The sequence below is a fragment of the Panulirus ornatus genome, chromosome 37 (genome assembly GCF_036320965.1).
Source record: "Panulirus ornatus isolate Po-2019 chromosome 37, ASM3632096v1, whole genome shotgun sequence".
Taxonomy (NCBI): domain Eukaryota; kingdom Metazoa; phylum Arthropoda; class Malacostraca; order Decapoda; family Palinuridae; genus Panulirus; species Panulirus ornatus.
In genome coordinates this window covers 14,358,253-14,380,539 of record NC_092260.1, presented here as the reverse complement: position 1 = coordinate 14,380,539, position 22,287 = coordinate 14,358,253, and the positions used below count along the sequence as shown (strand labels likewise).

Genomic DNA, 22,287 nt, shown 5'->3' with positions numbered 1-22,287 from the left:
AGATCACCGAGGCCCCAGGGGCATCTCCTCAGGCTAATCACAGTTACGGGATACACAATGCATCATCAACATGCGTCTCAAGAGAGCACGAGCATAGTCATAATTGGGTGGGAGATATGATTATCTTACACGTAGGCCATCAGCACTTTCCTGAAGCGGATGTATAACATTTCCCTTCTCCTTGTGATCTATGGGCAACGGAGAACCCTGAAGATTTCTCACAGGGCTAATTAGAGCTGTGGGTGACATGTGAGATTTCTTTGTGCCGCTAAAAAGTATGAGCGCGTGTAAACGTGAGGGGGTAGGGGGAGGATGAAAAAAAGTATATATATGTCTTTCGTACTTTTACGGCACGACGCAAGTGTGGGTCGATGGTGTAAAATGGGTTAACAAAAGGGTAACCACATACAATCGTTCCGTAAGTCTACGTAAATGTAAGCTTACACACGCAGGTTTTCACACGTGTCTTTCCAGGTTACGTCTGTTCCTTCAGGTGTATGTTTACCCACATTCCTATTAGTGCATGTTTCTATGTACGTGCGATTACTATATGTGTGTGTGTCAAGACGAGAGAGCTTTACGTTTGCGTTGCTCCATCTCTTAACCTGAAATATAAATGCAATGGCTTAACCTCATGTATCCACTTATACACTCTTCACCTTACGTCTGTAACCCGTTTATAGATAGGCCGCAAAGGGAAGGATGATGAACATCTAGGTTTGCTGTGAGCTAGCTGAGCTTTATGGGACCCGTGCCCAGGCGGCCTGTGCGTCACATTGCGAGCCACTGCAACACAGAGGCTACGTGTGTGTATGTATTGGTTATTCCAGTTTTAGACCTTTCGACACCCTGGGTCATACAGACCGTCAACAATAATCAACAACCAACAATTGAACATCTAAACAAATGCTCAATTCAAGGACTATACACGCTTTCACTGCATGTACGGCCGTTATGAGTACTAGAGCAACTGCTGATATTGGTATTATACCTGACGCTGTGCAAGTTTTACTTCCAGTTTCCAAGTAAGGTCATAGGTCCACCACCTCCTGACGTCAGGCTACGCACACATAATACAACTAATGCTTACTGCGTATCATGGACCTCGGAGGGGCGAGCCCACACAGGTTCGAATACTAGTTTCTGCAGTCGGTCCGCAGTCAGTTAGTCAACTTAGCAGTTCATCTTCCCCGAGGGGAAGGTCGATAAACTGGATACCTGCCTTGGGCTAGAGTATATATGTATTCATAGATCTCGGCGGGATGGCCTTGATTAGGGCATTCAGTTGCCCGTGCCGTCTCACCTGAGAGAGAGAGAGAGAGAGAGAGAGAGAGAGAGAGAGAGAGAGAGAGAGAGAGAGAGAGAGAGAGAGAGAGAGAATATCACTGAATTACGAACGAAATCTGGCCATCAGGAGCAAATGGTTCCCGATACATTGAATATTCCTGTAACAGCAATACCACCTAATGTAGATTTTGGAAGACTGATATGAATCATTCTAGACTTTTTTTAAATTCAGTAAACACATCACTGTAGCTGAGCTGTTTTACGTATCATCCTCATTCATGGGGTTTCCAAGAAGACGTAAGTCAAACCCACGAGCCCGTGACACCACAAGCACATCAGATCAAAGGTCCTGATGCTCAAAGGTCTAATCTATGTGCCAGAAAATGTGAAGGACACTGGCGACTGACCGCCTTTACATTTAGAACCGACATGATGGTGTTGATTCTTGATCCCATCCTAGCACGAACAGAGATGGAAGATTTGCCAGTCTTCGATCCATACCTATTAATCTTTCCCCCTCCAGCAAAAGCTTTACTGAAGTGCAGAATTGAAGTATGTTATAAACAATGAAAATACAGAACACAATCTATCAGGATTGAAACATCTCGGCATTTTCAACTAACCGTAAAATTTTTCACATACGGTTACAAAAATGGCGTCATAAAATCCATTTCGTTTAATATCAAATCACATTCTGTTCACCATTAATGGCTGGCATCACTACGTCCAAACACAGAGAGATATCTGTGACCTTAACAACAGCCCAATGACATCATCATCATCACCAAAACAATGCAGTGTCGACATCGTCACGACCAGCGCTATCATTACCAAGCACTCAATTGCTGTATCTATTGTCACCATCGTTCCCAAACATATACATAGTCTCAGTTAAGAGTATAGTCACTCATCACCATAATCACTACGTACGTCTCACTTGTCATTAAAAAGTCATTACTTGAGGGAACCCTCATTATCGAGGTACAGAGGCAATTGCAACCGAACTGACTGTGGTCCTCAATGTTACCTAAAGAAAGACATTGACTGTCGACGTTACAGCAACAACGAAATGCCGTCACTAGCATCATGCTACTACCATCGCTGAAACGCTGCCGCAAGTCATCACTAGACGCCATAATTATCCCTTTATCGCATCTGGTAAAAACGGAGGTGTCTCCTAGCGCGCCTGATGGTAAGCACATTGCCACCGCCTCTATCTTACATCATATCCACAATTTCTCACCACCGCCCCATCATACCTCACTCGTACGCATTCTCCCACACCACCCCCCCAAAAAAAAATTACAATTTATCCATTATATCGTTATCCACCGTATAATTAGGTACCACAAATGCCTTTATCATTAACACCCTCTTCAATCTCCCTTACGACTACTGGTATCAACACCACCACCACCGACCAAAACAACACACCCCCTCCTTCTGGTCCTCCCTTTCCATCCTACCCGAAGAAGCCCGGTAGGACCCTCAGATCTGCCAAAAATGTTGCATGTGATTCTCATTTGCTGGTCGAGATACGAGTGACGTCAGAGCCTAGTGAAGATGACACCGTGATGTTCTCTTAAGGTCCAACTCCGCCTAACGTCTGCCACCAGCCCACCCACCTTATTGCCTCTGTTGCATGTCACTGTGTTGGAACCATTCACACGTGTGAAGATGTAAATCACAGGCATACTTGGCATACTTTGAACCTGCTCTCGTCGGCTCTGACTGCAGCAGCCACCTCTCCCAGTTGATGCTATATCCACGTGGAGTGAGTTGTGGGGTGACGTCAGGCGGGAGGCGGGTGGCATTTGCCGAAAAAAAATGACCTCACGAGCTCCTGTTTTCCCTCATTCCCGTAAATCATCCTGAACATGTTTTCCGAGTAAGTTGCACAAGACTCCTGCACTCTTTTCCACCACCACGAGACAGTTTACCGAAATGGACGTGGAGAGTTAAAAAAAAAAAATATGTGTGCACAGCGACACGACTGTGGCAGTGTGTTTACATTCGTAAGGTGTAATGTGACGCGGAGTAATACAACGCCCTGCAGCTCCGCCATTAATTGACAGTGTCATCTGAAAGCAAGATGTATCACGGTATAGATTTCTATACAGTACTGGTGCTACGTCAGAGTGAGTTTGGATGTGATCAGTGACGGTGTGCAACTTTATTAGAACCTGTTCCAACGCAATAAACAAGATGCTAACAGTAAATTTGATATTGTACACCACCGCTAAATATTTTGCCTTCAATTGTTGGTTCTGACTGTGAACTATTTTCACTGAGTGAAACTAAACACTCCATCAACTGTACCGAGACTGAAAGAGCGATAAATCTTATTAACCACTCGAGAATACTGATGGGTGAAGGTAGATATGAACGATCTTTATTGACCAGATATAGTGGTATCCTCTTTCACCAGGTAAAAGTACATAAGGTGTCAATGTTTCATAAAAATACGTAGCGTTTTCTTAATTACACAATAACCTTTAGATCTTCGTCTTGAACTTAAATACCATGAACGGCTACTTAACATCTGCGCCAGATTTTTTTTCCCCCCTTCCATTACATATATTCAAGAAATGTTTGGTGTTTACATAAGCGTAAGACTGCAGAAAAAGAGAAAAATGAATAACCCAGCAAAGTCAACTTTAAGTAAAGTCAGTGATGTAATTCTGGGGTCCGGGGGTCACCTTGTAGTAAGCCTGTGTCGTCATATACGATTTCATCTCTCACTGGTAAATGTTAAACGGTCACAAAGTATACAGCTACGTTCGTAAGGTAAGAATTCTGTCTTAATATTACACAAAATGAAGTCGACAGTCACAAATCCAGCAATACAGATAAACACTTCAATACGCTATGGACTTAAAAATGTGGACAGATCTCGCAGTAGTTTTAGCTAGTACAGGGACCAACTTGTTTGGCTGTGCTGAGGCAGGAGGAACATACTGTGTCTGAGTGCGGATGAGGCGCCTTCTCGAGGCGATGATGGAATAGGTCATCGAGGTCTGTGGTTTTAATGTCTAAATAAATATCTAAAAGATAAAAATTACTAATAGAATTTCAGCCATCAAGGTTACCCTAAAACGTTAACGGAAATCAAGAGGAAATGACGCATTGGCATCTTGCAAACTGGATTTCATTAAGGGATTTTTTTTTTTCTTTTAAGTGAGAGATGCCTGTGTCATGGCCATTTCGGGTGACAGGAACATAGGGTTAGAAAACGAGTGAGGAAATCAACCAGAGCCACTCAGATGTATGTAGATCAGACTTTTAAAGGTAAGAAGGTTATAGAACGAGGGAAACACTGGCACGATAGTTCCATTACTCTGCGGTTCGTGGTAAGAAGAGGGGTATCAAAACGGTCAATCCTCGAGTGGTCAATATCCACAAAGAAACTATGAGAAGCAGCAGCCAGACTTGAGACACGCCACTATGCCTTGGTGGCAAAGGCATACAAGGAGACACAGCTCACGAATGGTGAGAGGGTCAGCAACATCACGGCGGAGAGGTGGTGATACCTCCGGGTTAATCATACGGAAGACTTTACATTCCAATATGGGTAATAAAGAGGCGGAGGAAGAACCTCTCCAATTTCGTGAGGAGTACTTCGTACCGGGACGGAAAAGACTCCGTGTAGAACAAGTTGCTCACGTGAAAAATGATCAAAACTCTACAGTATCCATAAAATATTTGGAGGCAAATTCAGTAATGTTGATTATGTGGAGTTTCCAGGATGGAGTGGAGGATATGGCTAAGCTCGACATGTTTATGCTGTAGCAGGGAAGAGCTATGGTGCTTTGACACTGAACTATGAGAAACGAGTTAGGTTATGCAAGCGTTTTGAAAATCTAACTTACATGCCCGATGTTTATCAAAGTCCTCTCCACGTTGGGGGTTGAATCACCGAAATAATTGAGACCATGAAAATTTCCTTGAGGTTTTTCTAAACTTGGTGTGTAACTCTTGAAGGACCAAGCATGATTCTCGTCCAACACCCACCGATATGATTCCGACATTCATTATTAACTATATCTTCTAATGAGTACGTTGTACATCACCACTAGAATAAAAAGTATATTGTATGTACTTCTCATTGTAATTAACATGAGAACCTCATATCAATGTTGACCAAACTCATTTAAACATTAGGAGATATTCACTTAAGCCTCTTTTGTTTTTCACTTATAATTGTCACAGATCCAATTTCAATGAAAAATTCTTGATGTTATCCACGACCTCTACCTAAAAGCTTCTACAACCCATGGCTGCGCTACTTTAAATAAGCAGGGAAATGGGGACTCCTTTGGAGTGAGAGGTGCTATGACAAGCCTGCACTGCCAGTGATACAGCCTCTTAAAGGTGACTTTATACTCGCGATATAACAGCCATACTTGCGGTGAGAGCGTGTATGGTCTTATTACCATCCTGACCGTCTACTACTGACAAGGTTCCTTTTTTTTTCCCATTGTTGGTTACAACTTCACGATCTTCATGACTGGTTGTTGATAGGACTAAAGCTGAAATAACCTGTCGACCAACCAAACCACCGAACCTTACGAGAAAAATCAAGGATGAGCACATGTATTGCATTAAGCCTATGGACAAAATTTGACTAGGCTGTACCTGTAGATAAGCACAAACCAATAGGCTGTAACTGTAGATAAGCACAAACCAATAGGCTGTAACTGTAGATAAGCACAAACCAATAGGCTGTAACTGTAGATAAGTACAAACCAATAGGCTGTAACTGTAGATAAGCACAAACAAACAGGCTGTAACTGTAGATAAGCACAAACAAACAGGCTGTAACTGTAGATAAGCACAAACAAACAGACTGTAACTGTAGATAAGCACAAACAAACAGGCTGTAACTGTAGATAAGCACAAACAAACAGGCTGTAACTGTAGATAAGCACAAACCAATAAGTACAAATATAACTAACAAAGTGAGTAACATGGCTGCTCATTTATATGATTTTCCTGCTCAAGTATTTATGCCGGAAACCACAACTAGTTGAAGGTGTTGCCATATGCACCAGTGAGCAGAGCCTTTGACACGGGGTGTGTGACTGGTGGGCGGATTGTAAAAAAAAAAAAAAAAAGCCTTGATGGGGGGTTTGTCTGCATGCTTAGTCTTCACTAACATCAAGGGAAAATCTTTTAATAATTTCTGCGATATCATCGATGCTGGAATACGTGAATCATATGTTCTTATTGTTTCGCCGTCTCTTGTTAGACGAAAAAGACTCCGATTCAAACAACTCGCTTGTATGATTCTTCCCTCACTCCTATCCCCCACCTTGGTCTCCAAATCTCCCCCTGCGTTTGTTGTAGAAGATACACAGTAAGACACTGCGGCTCCAGCCTGACCTGTGGTATATCACCGATACAATGAAAACGCTGAAGAACCTCGAATACGACCCGAGACGCGCGCGCCCCTTTAGTAACGATGACAGTACTTGAATACGAGCACTAGTCATCGTACTCCATGGCCAAAGTATCGTACTTTGGCAGTGGGAGGAGAGAGAGCCGTCGCGTTCTCGTAATAAGTGCTATGTCGTCGAACTTAAGGTATGAAGGAGAAACCTTAAAATACATTCCATACAAACTTTCGTTCGAGGTCTGTACACTTAACCTGTGCATGCTGTATTAACAATCCCTTTCACAACACTTGGCGTATCATATGACAGTGTTATGAAGCAACTGTTCCACGCCTCACATGATGCTTTACTGGTTCTCGCCATCATTTAAAATCCCCAGCTGACGTTTGCTTCTACCAATTACTCATGAATGTCATCAGCGAGTCTACCGCCACAGGTGGAAAATACATCAGCAACTCAGTTACCTACCAATAGCTGTAGACCATACGTCATCTGGGGTAATGCCACGAATTCGCGCTGGCAAAATAAATACAATAAAATACTGGGAAAAAAATTTTCTGCCATTATTGCTGGTACCTTTTGTGAAAAACAAGATGTTCAAGTATTCACGTAAACTAAATTCCTTGTGTAAATGCCATGTGAATATGTAAGAAAAAAAGGATATATTCAAGAAAATATGTAAATGTAAAAGATGAGTAAATAAATACGTCGTATAGTGTGAAATCTCATCTTTAAAATGATCGTGTAATGTGACTATGTGTACACAGAGATATCACGCCTGGCAATTACCACGATTATCGTATACTTACATAGATAAGGAGTATCAGTGCCGCCAGCTGAGGCCCTCCCAATCCACTCGACCCTTCACACCAACATGGAGGAAAGTATACTACTTTTTCGTGTATTTTATTCCATGTATCTTTTAATAAAGTATAAAAACTTTAATCTGCAAAGAAGCTATTTTTTTGGCACAATGACTCGGGGATAGTAATTTCTGAGGACTACATAACATTGGGGTCATGAAGCTAGAATGTGTACCGAGCACATTCCTCAACTCACTCATTGGTTTCATAAACCCGGCATCAGTGACGGCAGCCTAGGCGATAAACTGTGGAAGCAACACAAAACTATCTTTTTATATTCATGTATACACTGAGGAATGTCGACAAGGAACGTGACCACAATCCTAACGAGTCAAAATAAGCCATAACAACATTATCACAAACCGTAAAAAGAAAGTTACCGCTAGTCTTATCGAGAACTTTACAACAACGAACATCTCCCAACAGGCGTTAATGATACACGAACTACGCATGCGTTGGCAGAAATATTTGATCTTTCACCTCTAAAATGACTTTACGTTGGAATTCAGTCATCTTCGTAGAAGACCTTCCATTATTACCTCGTGTACACCACAAAATGAAGGTCCTCTCGCACGCTAAGTGACCCAATAAGTACAGCAAGAACACTACAAATACAACAAACCTGCAGGATCACATTACATACTTGAAACAATGGCTCACCCAGATCATTAGGTCCGCATCTCCACAGAAATCTTCAATCCTTCTTTCAGCCCCAGACATACAAGAATTCAACCTACACCTTCCAGTCACCTTGTATGGATAATAATGAACAAAGCGCAAAAGGGACACAAAGTAAATGCCCTTCGAATACGATCTGATGACGGGTTCATCCGCTCAGCACTAAAGTAAGCCTTCTGGTCATCTACCTACTCAAAAGCAAATATGGCGGGGATGCAAACCACAAGAAATTGAACTCAATCACTGAATGTCTAGCAACCATATACAACATCTACACAATGAAACTAAGATCTCCCAATACAATGCCACCTCAACACGCCTGGCTGATGTTATAATGTTTTTCTTGAAGTAGGTTATACGTATGATAAAAGAATGTCAAAAAAAGAAAAAAACTAGAATACAAGTATTAATGTTATTAATTTACGCAGTGTGTGAATTACAATCTCTCAAACTTTGGCCCTATCTCTTGGAAAAATCTCTTCGTAAATTGTTATTGGTGGTTAGTATTCTCGACAACTAGAATTAGCTGGGTACACCCTTGTAGGAGGCCATGGGCAATCTACTCTTGCCACCCACCACCCCTTTCCTCATTTTCTATCTACTCTTGCCACCCACCACCCCTTTTCTCATTTCCTAAAGTCGCGCTCCTCTAAACACCAGAATAAAACTCACTGATACATACTCGTAAAGACATTATAATAATCTTTGTAATATTGCATCTGGAAAGCTAATTCATATCCATAGCTTGAAATGCATTTCAAAGGACTTCCTGTCGCTCCTGTGTGTCCACATAATAATGAGCGACCATTGTTTATCAACCACCAGGATAAGTTTGAGTAAAGGTTCGTTAGATCAAGTTTGGGTTGAGTTTGTGTTTTCCTGGGACTGATACAGGTAACAGTTAGTTTATGCTAAGTCAGGTCAAGGTGTGTGTGTATGGGGGAGGGGGTGTATAAAAAAGCTAACAATTCATTACACTTATCAAAACGTTAAGTCCAGCACTTACGGTACAGCCTTTTCGCCGTGGTTCCTCGCTTTTACCGGAAGCTTCCATGGGGGGGGGGGGGTCGATATCCTCGTACGAATTCACACCTCGCCATACCAGCCTGAAGAGTAGGATGACGTCAATGTTTCAATGTCTTAACAAGTCCACTCAAATTGAATAACATCTTAATAAGTTCATACATCAAGTATCGCTCCCATCCTTACCTGTGTGTACATTCCGTTGGGTGTAATAGCAACCAACACATCAAAGGCATCAGGTAATACTGCGCGCCGTGCCTCAGACACAAGAGTACAAATTTGTCTATCGATAGTCCCCCACACCTCGGCACACACACACACTGGATCTGGTCACGACTCAAGCCAACCACTCACTGCGATGATACCCATACTGCGGGGCGATCTCGAACGACAATCGTTGGACCATTACGGGTAAATTTTTAAACGAGGTGCTGCAGTCGATCTAGAGTGATGCTACAACGGATGCCTTAATATGTCATGCAGTTACGTCAGATAATAATGTGGTGATTACCAAATGGTTGTGCAGTATACTCTACATGATAATCGGGGGGAGCCATCAAGAGGAAAATATCAAAAGTGTCTTAGAAACACAGTTTTATGACAAACGTTCCACTCCCACCCAGGCAGGACCATTAAACTGCCACAGGGTACGATAATCAGTAATCTGTATGGCTAGTATTTGCACAACAGTCTATGTATACCTATGTATTTTCAACAACTATTTCTCACAGTGCATTGGACGGATGATGTGTAATTGACGGCTGGTGGTCTGGTCAACAGTTTAGAATATGCTTTGAAAATACATAGCATCTTGGCTCACCATACAACGAATAGTGCCCAGGTCTTTTATCATATATACGTGTATATACAATGTTCGACTGGAAACAAACATGGCATCCTTCTTTTGTGTTCAGTGTTTCTGGAGTTCGAGGGGATGAGATTTTAGAGAAATCTCCGGGAAACAGAATCACATCTACGCCCGACAACACTGTTTCGTAACGGTCTCTCGGCGTAGCATTCATTTGTTTGAAACAGTCGTACGGCATCCATCCACGTGTTCGTTCCCCCGAAAACTGAAGGTACTCGGGCGATAGTATTAGTACAATGAAAATGAAACTCCAACATTAGTACGTTAAAACATTAAACAGCCTCAACGCTGCGTAACTCCAGCATTAGTACCGTGTCACGGGATAATATATCTTGCCTTGCTGTGAACACGGATCCGATGCCTATAAATTTCTGACCTTCCTTTGAACTGTCACTTTTTCAGACGTGCAAAAAGGCAATAAGTTTAAGCCGGTGCCAACCTTGTTTACATTTGAGACATTCCTGGGACAAAAGGTGTGGGACAGGAGTGAGGGTGGGAGGAGAATGGGTGGCAGAGCGAGGTAAGGCAATAGTTGGTTGAAGGGAAGGATGTTAGGGTGATGATATCCCACAAAGGGGTAGTGCACAGTGTGATGAATTCATATGAGGATGCAGTGTGAGCAGAGATACAGATTCATGAACGATGAGAAAACCAGAACAAGTATTGAGGAAACAGTTGAGGATATAGAATTCCTAGATTGGTCCTTCGATGAAATATTTCCCTGAGAGAGGAGAGAGAGAGAGAGAGAGAGAGAGAGAGAGAGAGAGAGAGAGAGAGAGAGAGAGAGAGAGAGAGAGAGAGAGTCCTTACATGCGAACACTTACATTGAGATTTTGTCAAATGACTGTGCTAGCGCAGGAAAATACAGCGTTACGAAGTACGAGATGCGCGAGTTACATACTACCTGGTGTTACGTGTTGATGAGAGATTATATTCTGTAGACCGTAAGCCAACAACTGCCCACGCGTGGGTGACGCAGAAAAATTGAGACAGCTACCTGGCCAACACCTGACAGCCACTACGCTGCCGTCACTAATCCTACCGATACCCATGCCGAGAGAGAGAGAGAGAGAGAGAGAGAGAGAGAGAGAGAGAGAGAGAGAGAGAGAGAGAGGTGGTGGAAATCGGAGCAAGCCCCAGCTTGGTACCGTCACTAACAGCGTCATCCCGTTTAAAGGACGGGATAAAAACCCATGCCATCGGTCCAGTTCTCCCGCTCAACGCTCTGTCCGCTGCCTCGCACAACTCCCTCGTCTTCGTCCTCTGATGTGTCGTATCTTTTCAACGAGATCGTCACGGAATTCTGTACGTGGCTTGGCTTAGCTCTGGAAACACTGCAGTTTACATGAAAGGATTAGCTTTGTTTACAAGCTAAATGCTATTAAGCCTAAGAGACACCAAATACACACACACACACACACACACACACACACACACACACACACACACACACAATTTACAGATCTTACTCATATACATAAAAATCCATTCACAGTTGATTCACACGGGTAAACAACACAGCTATGTTTACACCCGAAACGCTACGTCTCACCTTACGCTTAAAAGAAACGGGAAATCTGAGGAATGCGAACACAGACTCGAGGATTTATGTACAGGAATCCTTACTGGCGATGGTGGCTGCTGCGGCCAAAGACCCGACACGATTTAAACCGAGGCGGGAAATCCTCTGTGGTATTCTTAATCTACAATGACCAGGTAGCAGGTCATGTAAACCACGCTTCTGGTTTCATATCCGTGGATTAGATAAAAAAAAAAGAACATCTCAAGATGAAGATGGCGAGTGTAAAATAGAGGAGAAGAAATCCAATCTTATGATGGCATTCAAAAATGTTTACCGACTGCAGAAAACATGGGTTTGATCCATCGTTCTAAAAGAGACCCTTCATATATGCCCATCTACGCCGATTGAAAGAGGAGGACTCAGGATTCTTCATATAATCGACAGTTGATGAGGATGTGTTGAAAGTGATTCGAAACTTGATAAGGTTGAAATGGTCTACCGGGCATCAAACCATCGTTTCTAAGGCAGTGCGGTACGACATTTGGGCATGACAAGAGTGGTCTAAAAATCCTTAAAGGGCTAGATCGACGGGAGAGCCATCTCACTCGTACTACCATCGTGTTTGATGGGTCGTACTGCCGTCTTGCAAGAGACTGTTCTATAGTATCCAAGGAGTTTACTATACAACTGATATATACAGTACTTATCCTGTTGTTTACGTTACAACCAATACTGACAAATGAAATGCCTCTTACACCAGTATAGAACAACTCAGGATAGATGGATTGTGGCGTGGTAACAAGGTGTCACACATCACTGACCAACATTCTTTCGTGGGCGAATGAAAACGATGTGGCGAATCTGACTTTATACGTTCTCAGTCAAAATTCCATCTAGACCTAACTGAAGCGTGGATTTCGTGTTGTATCCTCCGGATCCACACGATATCTTTCATAGAAACTATATACATCCAACGTACTAATTTTCCAGATACTAGTGCACTATAGGAAAACCCTAGCCAGTGGTAAAGCGAGTTAGTGCAATCTGGATCTAATGGCACAATTCAGATTTCTAACGTATACATTATTCTTTTTTATATGTTCTTTTTATGTACATACTTTGTTAGGATTATGGCATATGACCATCTAAAATTCGGCACCACTTAACAACGTCCTTATGTTTCATGAGAAAAGCAGAATGTGGATCATATCTAACACCTGCGTCGATTCTGGCTTAATGATGATCTAAAAGTTTAAAAAAAATCTAAGCGTCCAGCTATTCACCATCTTAACATGAAAAAGAAAAAAATTGTGCAGCACTTAAGACGTGAGGGTTTAAGGCTCTGGCTTCATGGCTCTTCTGCATTTACGAGCTCTTAACTCGAAGACATCTTTATTCCAATGTTAAGTTTGACATTGCCGTAAATGTTAATGACCACAGGTGTTGAAAAAAAAAATTAATTCCCACAACAAACACGCTGTAGCAGCAGTGGTGGTGTCCTCCAGTGTCAACCATCTTTGCAGTATATGGCTAACCTTCCCATCTAATCACCTACACGGTGTTAGGATCCATGGGCTGACGTGCTAGGTGGGAGTGCAATCGATATGTGCTGAAATTCTCTCTCTCTCTCTCTCTCTCTCTCTCTCTCTCTCTCTCTCTCTCTCTATATATATATATATATATATATATATATATATATATATATATATATATATGCAAACTCATCATATGTTTCTAGGGACAGAATGTCCACAACTGGAGCAAAATTTCTGAACAGATCTCATTCGACATTGCTCCTAACTACAAAGCATGTCATTTGTGAAACCCCGACTATTGGAATTTTACTTTTCATCCAGAAAAAATCTATTTTCTTGAGTTTCCTTTAAAAGCGAGATACAGCCGGACGACAGAGAGAGAGAGAGAGTAATGAGACTGCAGCATACTTATCAGCATTACACAAACGTCTTAGACAAAGATCCAAAACTTCATCCCACGGTGTCATACATCTGATCTCACATGACACCGGATCTGAATACCATGATCTCATGTCACATCCTCAATGACAATAACGTCGAGGAACCACAAGGAACTTAACTCCCCTTAAACTGGGGTGAGGAAGAGAAAACTGTCGATTCACGGAGGAAAAAAAAAAAAGGTTTAGGTTAAAGTGGAAACATAGCCAATACGAACTTTGAATGATGTCTACGACAGGGAAAAAAATAGAGAAATATTTGTATCGGGAACTTTGATACTATAAAGAATAAGAGCCACATAATATCATATAACTTATATAAACCATCTGCAACATAATTCCGTAAATGTGGCCGGGTTCAGGTAGAGTTGCCAGCGAGTGACCACATATAACGGATTGCCTTACCATAGGCCAGCACCTGACACGCGCCTCAGCCGGGCCTGGTCTTCCCCTCACTCGCTCCAGGCGTGTGGCGTGGCGCCTGAGGCTCGCCACGCCACAGAAGCGCTGCCTACCCTCCTCACCCTGCTCATGGCATGGGCTGTACGCGTGCAGACGGCAACACCACTGACACCACACTACTGGGTAGCCTAAACACGATAAACACTTCTATGAAGAGTGATGAGTGGAAGTTGAACAAACCGAGTCTACAATACTGAAGATGTATCTACACGAGAGGTGGGAGGAGAATGCTCATATGAAGTGACTCAAACTAAGTTCTAAGATAGCCTTTCTTGCGTTTGTCTAACAGCGTGAGCCAAATGTTAATTCTGTGTACAAGCAATTATCAAGTTCCTCAAGTACTGAAATGTCGTACTGTAGAACAAATCATGAGGAAGTAAAATAATATATTAGTGAACATAATTCAGGAATGCATGGTAGACTTATGAATCTGCAATGAGGGTGTTTGTGTGTTACAGAGAGCAGGTGATGATTATATATATATATATATATATATATATATATATATATATATATATATATATATATATATATATATATATATATCCTTATCAAAGGAGTAGGGAGCTGTGGTTTCGGGGCATTGCACGACACCTAGAGAACGGATGTGAGCGGATGGGACCTTCCTTAGGCTGTTCTTGGCGCTATCTCGCTAACGCTAGAAACGGCGATCAAGTATATATATATATATATATATATATATATATATATATATATATATATATATATATATATGTGTGTGTGTGTGTGTGTGTGTGTGTGTGTGTGTGTGTGTGTGTCCGCACTTGACACTGAAATTAAGAACTATACCTGGTACAAAATGGCAGCAGCGTTTCACCTCTCCGCATAACCTTCAATTCTTTTTTTTTTATATATATACAAATGGAGAAAAATGCATATCTCATGATTTAGTTAAAAGCACCACCGCTATATTTCCAACACTTACTCATGGCAGACGCTGCCTGTGTGTATGGCACGGTGCCAAATGCATCACCAGCTGTGCTAAGACGGTCCGATGGCTCTTATCGCACACTTTCACTGCACGAACAACAGACTACAACGTTGAGTCATGCTTAATCATTCGAGTGGGGCGGTACGACTCTTAGGTAGGATGGACCAGGCGACTACATACACCCTAAGGGTCGAAGCATCGTGCTGACAGATCGCGATGAAGGTGCTCATAAGGCTAGACCACAGGACAGGGTAAATAACATGTCCGTGAGTCTTGCTTTGGTGAACGGAGAAGAATTGTACACGCCGGTCATCCACCGTGCGAGACCGAGTATGGAGGGTGATTAAAACAGAAGGTAATACGTGAATACTTCACTAGGAGGAATCCTGGCATAGTTAAAGAATTATGTATGTCCTGATATATAGATAACACGACAATACCTCGGCAACATTTTTCGGCATATCAAAAAGGCGCTGGTAAAGTTGGGAAAGAAAAATCCTTTGGGAAAACATATAAATAAAGCTTTTATATATATATATATATATATATATATATATATATATATATATATATATATATATATATATATATATATAATCTCCCCTATTCCCTGGGGATAGGGGAGAAAGAATACTTCCCACGTATTCCCTGCGTGTCGTAGAAGGCGACTAAAAGGGAAGGGAGCGGGGGGCTGGAAATCCTCCCCTCTCGTTTTTTTTTTTTTTTTTTTTTTTTTTTTTTTTTTTTTCCAAAAGAAGGAACAGAGGAGAGGTCCAGGTGAGGATATTCCCTCAAAGGCCCAGTCCTCTGTTCTTAACGCTACCTCGCTATTGCGGGAAATAGCGAATAGTATGAAAAAAAAAAAAAAAATATATATATATATATAATTGTAATTCTGGTGTGGACTAGATATTAAAACTACAATTTTCTGTAGAATAATCATTCGATAATGTGATCCTCTGAGTGATGAATTTATAATCATGTTGACTAATTATACGAAGCTGCACCGTTTTATATTTTGGGTAAACGATGGATATTATTTTCAGGATATGTGTTCACATCTATACATATCTTTAGTTTTTTTCTATATCTTATAGCAAGATACTGACTCTACCTTTGTGACGATGAACGGGTAATAACTAATATGTCCAATAGGATAGATAAAAACCAACAAAGAGCTCGCCTTTTAGAATCAAGGGAACAGTCCAGTTTATGATACTAGTCACAAAAAGTATCTTTCTGAGTTTCTTTCATAAGTGTTCGCTCACGTCCACTCTCTAGCTGTCGTGTGTAACGCACCGACACCACAGCACCCAAACGTCTAACGGATGTGATGCGATTTCTGGCCCACAAACCCAGCAGCATCCAGTTCAGGAGCGCCCTTTCCTATCATCCCATCCTCGCCGTCTACCATCATCCCTCACGTGGTCATCCATCACCCCTGAGGCCATCGCACGTCATCATCCATCGCTCAGACCACCTGTAAATCAACTGTCCACCAGCATCCGACAACAACATTAAACTCTTATTAAACATCCCCAGTGTCCTGCGTCACACTGATTCCCGTAAGACATCAAAGGCCACCATGTATCATTGTCACGCATTACGCCACCCCAGAACCTAGAACGGTGTCAACCACCACTCCAGCCAGCATTTCGTCTTGCAACCCCATCATCACCTACAGGAAGGTATCATTCAGTACTACACGAAAGACAATCTCGTTTCTCTCAGCTGTAACTGATCCTCGTCGTCTGCATTTCTTTCCCCCGCTGTATAGGGACGTCAGTAAAAGGTTATCCGTCTCATGATCGATGGGGCGAAAATCTTGAAATTTATCGTGTGGTTTTTGGTCTTCTTCTTCTATACCTGTGAAGTTTGTATGTGACGACGGAGGCTTCAATGTAAGTCGTGAACTTGAAGCGAGCGTTTGTGAGTTTCTTCTTCAACGTATCTTTGGTATTACCGTCAACTGCTCTTACCGGCAAATAATTCCATCTGTCATCACTCCTGGTGAGGAAAGATTACTTTGTCTCATTCGAAGTAAAACGCTTGACCACTAGTTCGTATTCATATACTGCGAATGAAAGCAAGAGAAATATAGGCTGAAACAGTTGCTCGGATCGATAAGGTTTATTAACGACAGACAATTCTGAATACCTGTACCAATTCATCTCTCAGCTCTCTCTCTCTCTCTCTCTCTCTCTCTCTCTCTCTCTCTCTCTCTCTCTCTCTCTCTCTCTCTCATAAAAGTTTTCACTGGATTTGGTTCTCATTCTGGGAATCATTTTCGCCATCTTTTCTGCTCTGTACGTGTCTCCTCTCAAGAACGGTGTCCAAAACCGAATACAGAACTAGCTCCAAGACTGATCCTTGTTGCACAACGGCTGTTGCGTTCAACAATTTTGAGTCGGTCAACCACCAATTTCCAAACTGCCGAATAACAATCCCGTCTATGCCCAGTGGTCTGAACTCTTGCTTTGATGCGAGAGTTGATCTCATCCTTTCTGAAAATCGAAGTGGATGATAACAACAGCTTTACTTTCATTATGCTTGTTGATATATATATATATATATTAGTTAATGAGATGGTCTGGAATAGGGCCTCAGTTGATCGTGCAGTCTCGGATAACATAAAAAAAAAGAAATGCCACGAATGCGGACTTCAAGATAACAACACTGATTATAAAACTGGACCAAATACAAAAATAAATCTCACCTGCGCAACTAACGTATGACTGTAAACTTTTTTTTTCCTCCACTGTGGACATGGTCGTTACAAGAAACTTGTATATGATACAGTTCATCCCAGTCTTCTCTCGTTCTTTTTAAAAGCAGAAGTGTGTCGCAATATGTCTTAAGCTGAAACCGCTCGTGTTTACATACCACCGGTCTCCGTCTGTCATCCTCCAAAAAAAAAAGAGACAACAACAATGGAACATTGCTCCTACTATCTGAGTATCCGACGTTTGCTGCTGCTGTGTATGTCGTATCTGAAAATACACGCAAGTGTTCTCTTGTCTTGGGGAGTTACTGTTAGCCGCATACTTATGTTCTGTACCACTTCCTGCAAGTCGGTTCCAAGTCCATTTGTGTTGTGTAGGGTCATCTATTAACGGAGGTTGTTTGAGCAAAGTGACCCCGGAAAATTGCTCTCGCGCTAAAATTGAATACGATAGTCATTCAAGTTGCTTCTACAATCTCCGTTGAAAGACCATCCATTCTAATAGAAGTAACTCCTGCAGTGGCATATCATCGTGATAAATGTATCTAAGAATCTACCGGGCAAATAAACTATGATGTTTACTTTCCGATACTCCCTCACATTTTCTCCAAACGTACCAACGATTCAGAGAAGTTAAAGAGTTTGTCCTGGTGCATGAAAAGGTAAATTTATTGCCTGCAGCTGTTAACAAGAGCATTCCTTCCTTGCTCACTCGCGCACGTGTGTGTGTGTGTATGGACCCATTAAGACCTGGGGAGCGTCTAGCGTCTGGTAGTTTGTACCCAGTGAAAACTGCCCCGAAACTTTAGTGTATTTTGTGTTCATGTTATGTTAGTTGAGATGGTCGAGACGGAAACTGTAAACTCTGATCAAGGACGCCTCACTTACGCTATATACAGAGGAGAAAAAATTCTACTTCCGTATTCCCCACAATTCTTTAAAGGTGACTCAAGGGGCGGGAGTGAGGGCTAGAAACCTTCCCCTTCTTGTATTTCAATTTCTCTAAGAGGAAAAAGAAGGAGTCAAGCGGAGAGTGCTCATCCTCCTCGAAGGCTGAGATTGCGGGGTTTGAATGTGTGTGGGTGTAACCAAGATGAGACAGGTAGTATGTTTGAGGAAAGAAATCTGGATGTTCTGGCTCTGAGTAAAACGACGCTCAAGGGCAATAGGAAAGAATGATTTGGAAATGTCTTGGGAGAAAAGTCAAGGGTTGGTGAGAGGATAAGAGCTATGGAAGGAGTAGCACTACTCCTGACGCAGGAGTTGTGGGACTGTGTGATAGACGGTAAGACAGTAAATTCTGGATTGATACGGTTAGAAATGAAAGTAAATGGCAAGAGATGGGTGATTATACGGGTGCTTATGCACCTGGCCATGAGAAGATCATGAGAGGCAAGCGTTATGGGATCAGTTGGGTGAGTGTGTTAGCAGTTTTGGTGCACGAGACCGGGTATTAGTGATAGGTGATTTAAATGCGAAGGTAAGTAATGTGGTAGTTGAGGGTATAATTGGTGTGCTTGGGGTATTCACTGTTATGAATGGAAATGGTGAAGAGCTCTTGGAGCTGTGTGCTGAAAAAAAAGGACTGGTGATTGGGAATACCAGGTTTAAAAAGAGAGTTACATACACGTATACGTATGTGAGTAGGAGAGATGGTCAACAGTCATTATCAGATTACGTATTAATTGATAGGCGTGTAAAAGAGAGACGTTTGGATTTAAATGTGTGGAGAGGGACAGCTGGTGGAATGTCTGATCACTATCTTGTAAGGACGAAAGTGAAGATTTGTAGAGGTTTTCGAAAAAGAGGAGACAATGTCGGGGAGAAGAGAGTGGTGAGAGTATGTGAGCTTGCAAAGGAGACTTGTATGAAGAAATATCAAGAGAGATTGAGAGTAGAATGGCAAAAGTTGAAAGCAGATGAAGTGAGGGGAGTGGGTGAGGAATGGGAGGTATTTAGGGGAGCAAGGTTTGCATGTGCAAGAGACGCATGTGGCATGCGAAAGGTGGGCAGATTAAAAAGGGTAGAGAGGTGGGATGAAAAAGTAAAGTTGCTTGTGAAAGAGAAAAGAGAGGCGTTTGGGTGGTGCTTACAAGGAAGAAGTGCAAATGATTAGGAAAAGTATGAAAGAAGGTGGAAGGAGGTCATGAGGAAGGTGCACGAGTTGAACAAGAGGGCAAATGAGAGTTGGGGTGAGAGAGTATCATCAAACTTTAGAGAGAATCAAAAGATGTTTTGGAAGGAAGTAAATAATGTGGGTAAATAATGAGCGAAAGACAACAGAACAAATTGGGACATCGGTGAAGGGAGCATGACACATGACAGCTAGAAGGTATCTTTGCCGTGTCCTTGTGTTACTTGTAAGGTCATCATTGTCTATCAGAGTGCTAGACGCGAGAGGCCTTACGGATCTTAAAGTTTCTAGAAAGGTCGTCTCATCTTCTATGACTCTAGGTCTGGGTCACCATCAAGGGTCTTGTATTTCTAGTAGGCCGCCGCTCACGTATTTTTTCTCTCTATGTATATAATTAGAATACGCGTCCAGGAACTGCGTCCTCGCTTCTAATCTAATCCTTTTCAGGAAAAACTTACATTCCCGTGATCTAGTTTACGTACAGGGATTAAGTTTACAGAGATTATATGGTGAGGGGATAGGCTGTGGTGACATAAGAGAAAGGTGTAAAAAGAGGATGAGAGGAGAGTAAGAAGTTCCGGGGCCCAACTCAGGTACCTTGCAAATAATCAAGGTCATCATTATATAGCCCAGCTTGATTGGCTATGTGCGTTTTAGCTTTATCGACTGCCAGGGTCATTAAGGCCGTCGCCGTCAAGTTATAACCAACAATCTAAAAACAAAAAAATCCTCTGGTGTCCAAGATAATTCCAAAAGCATAAACGCCTTTACTGTTTGGTTGGGCTCCAGGCCTAGCGACTACCAGGCCATTGGTCTGACCGCAAATGTCTATCACCCTCTCAGTAATGCGGTATTACTCCAAAAAGGCAATTGCCACAGACTCCCTGAGGTGTTGCGGTTACCGTTTCTGACCATCACACATGAGCGGTACTCCTACGACCAAACCCGCAAAGGTATGAATCTTGGTCGCAGCTCACGCACCTGTTCATCCTCCCCTCGCGCCTGGTCGATAAAATGGATACCTCGCTTATAGGGTGTGTGTATACGTAAGCATACATACACAAGAGTAAAGATCAGAGTACATACAGACAAACTTAAGGCAGGGGGGGCAAGAGTGCAAAACTCTCTTCCCCCATAACACACAAATAGTAATCACCTACAGATGGGTAACCCCTGGCTTCGTTTGTGCACGAAAGAATGATTGGATGTCGCTCGGGAGCTCTGTATAGAAAAAAAAAGAATAAAACAATATATAATGATCGTTCCTATACTTGCTAACTAGCAACTGTCCAACACTATCCTTCAAGTTGGTCAGTAACAGGAGGTCAGAGATCCCTCCGTTTCGAACGCCTCGCCGCAAAAGACTTACCCAAGTAACTACAGAGGCTCCCTGCGTGTCTGATCTCGCGTTGTTGAAATTATACAGGCAAGGAACTGGCAGCATAGTCTTGGGAGAGCCTGTACCGTTTCTGTGACCTGCTCGGTACGTAGACGACTAAACCAACAAATGTCGTCTGTAACGAACCCTCGGCTATAATTCGCTCACCCAACTTGCAGAAGAGAGTGAACATTCTCTCCTATACTTTCCGTGATGATCACGGGCACAATCATGGAAGAGGAGCCAAGATTCAAATGTTATTTGTATCAGGAGACAAAACCCGAGGCAGGTTATTACCATGTTTACAAACAGTTAGAACTCAAGATTAAACCAGGGGTAAAACAACACCTGATGATAGTCTTGTATATATTTTTCCTCAAGCTGATATATTCGGTCAACAAATATCGGTAGGAAGAAAACAACGGCGAAATATAGGCAGGCTGCCACATGAACGACTTATATCAATATATATATATATATATATATATATATATATATATATATATATATATATATATACATATATATATATATATATATATATATATATATATATATATATATATAAATATATTCTTTTTCTTTTTCTTTCAAACTATTCGCCATTTCCCGCGTTAGCAAGGTAGCGTTAAGAACAGAGAACTGGGCCTTTAAGGGAATATCCTCACCTGGCCCCCTTCTCTATTCCTTCTTTTGGAAAATTAAAAAAATAATGAGAGGGGAGGATTTCCAGCCCCCCGCTCCCATATATATATATATATATATATGTATATATATATATATATATATATATATATATATATATATATATATATATATATATATATATATATATATACACACACACACACACACACAGTACGTGGGAGGAAAAGTGTTTGTAGACCTGACTTTAATAAAAGTCCGAGGTTATAAAATCAGAGGACGAAAGAAAGAAGAGAATTCCACAGTTTTACTCTTCGAGTGAAAGAAGGTTTCATAACAGCCAATCCTCGACGGGCTAACTTCCATAAAGAAACTATGGGAAGCAGCC

The 22,287-nt window shown here is 41.9% G+C and overlaps 2 protein-coding genes across 3 annotated transcripts in view; one reads left to right on the top strand and one right to left on the bottom strand.

Moving 5' to 3' along the window:
- Nucleotides 1–22,287, bottom strand: part of LOC139760516 (uncharacterized) — a 746,927-nt gene that overhangs the window by 138,725 nt on the left and 585,915 nt on the right. For both annotated transcript variants that reach the window (XM_071683811.1, XM_071683810.1), the window contains one exon: nt 9,228–9,327. The gene's annotated coding sequence lies outside the window, so the exon portion shown is untranslated. The remainder of the gene's footprint in view (nt 1–9,227; nt 9,328–22,287) is intronic.
- The window catches only part of Sobp (Sine oculis-binding protein), a 323,491-nt gene that overhangs the window by 108,361 nt on the left and 192,843 nt on the right, over nt 1–22,287 (top strand).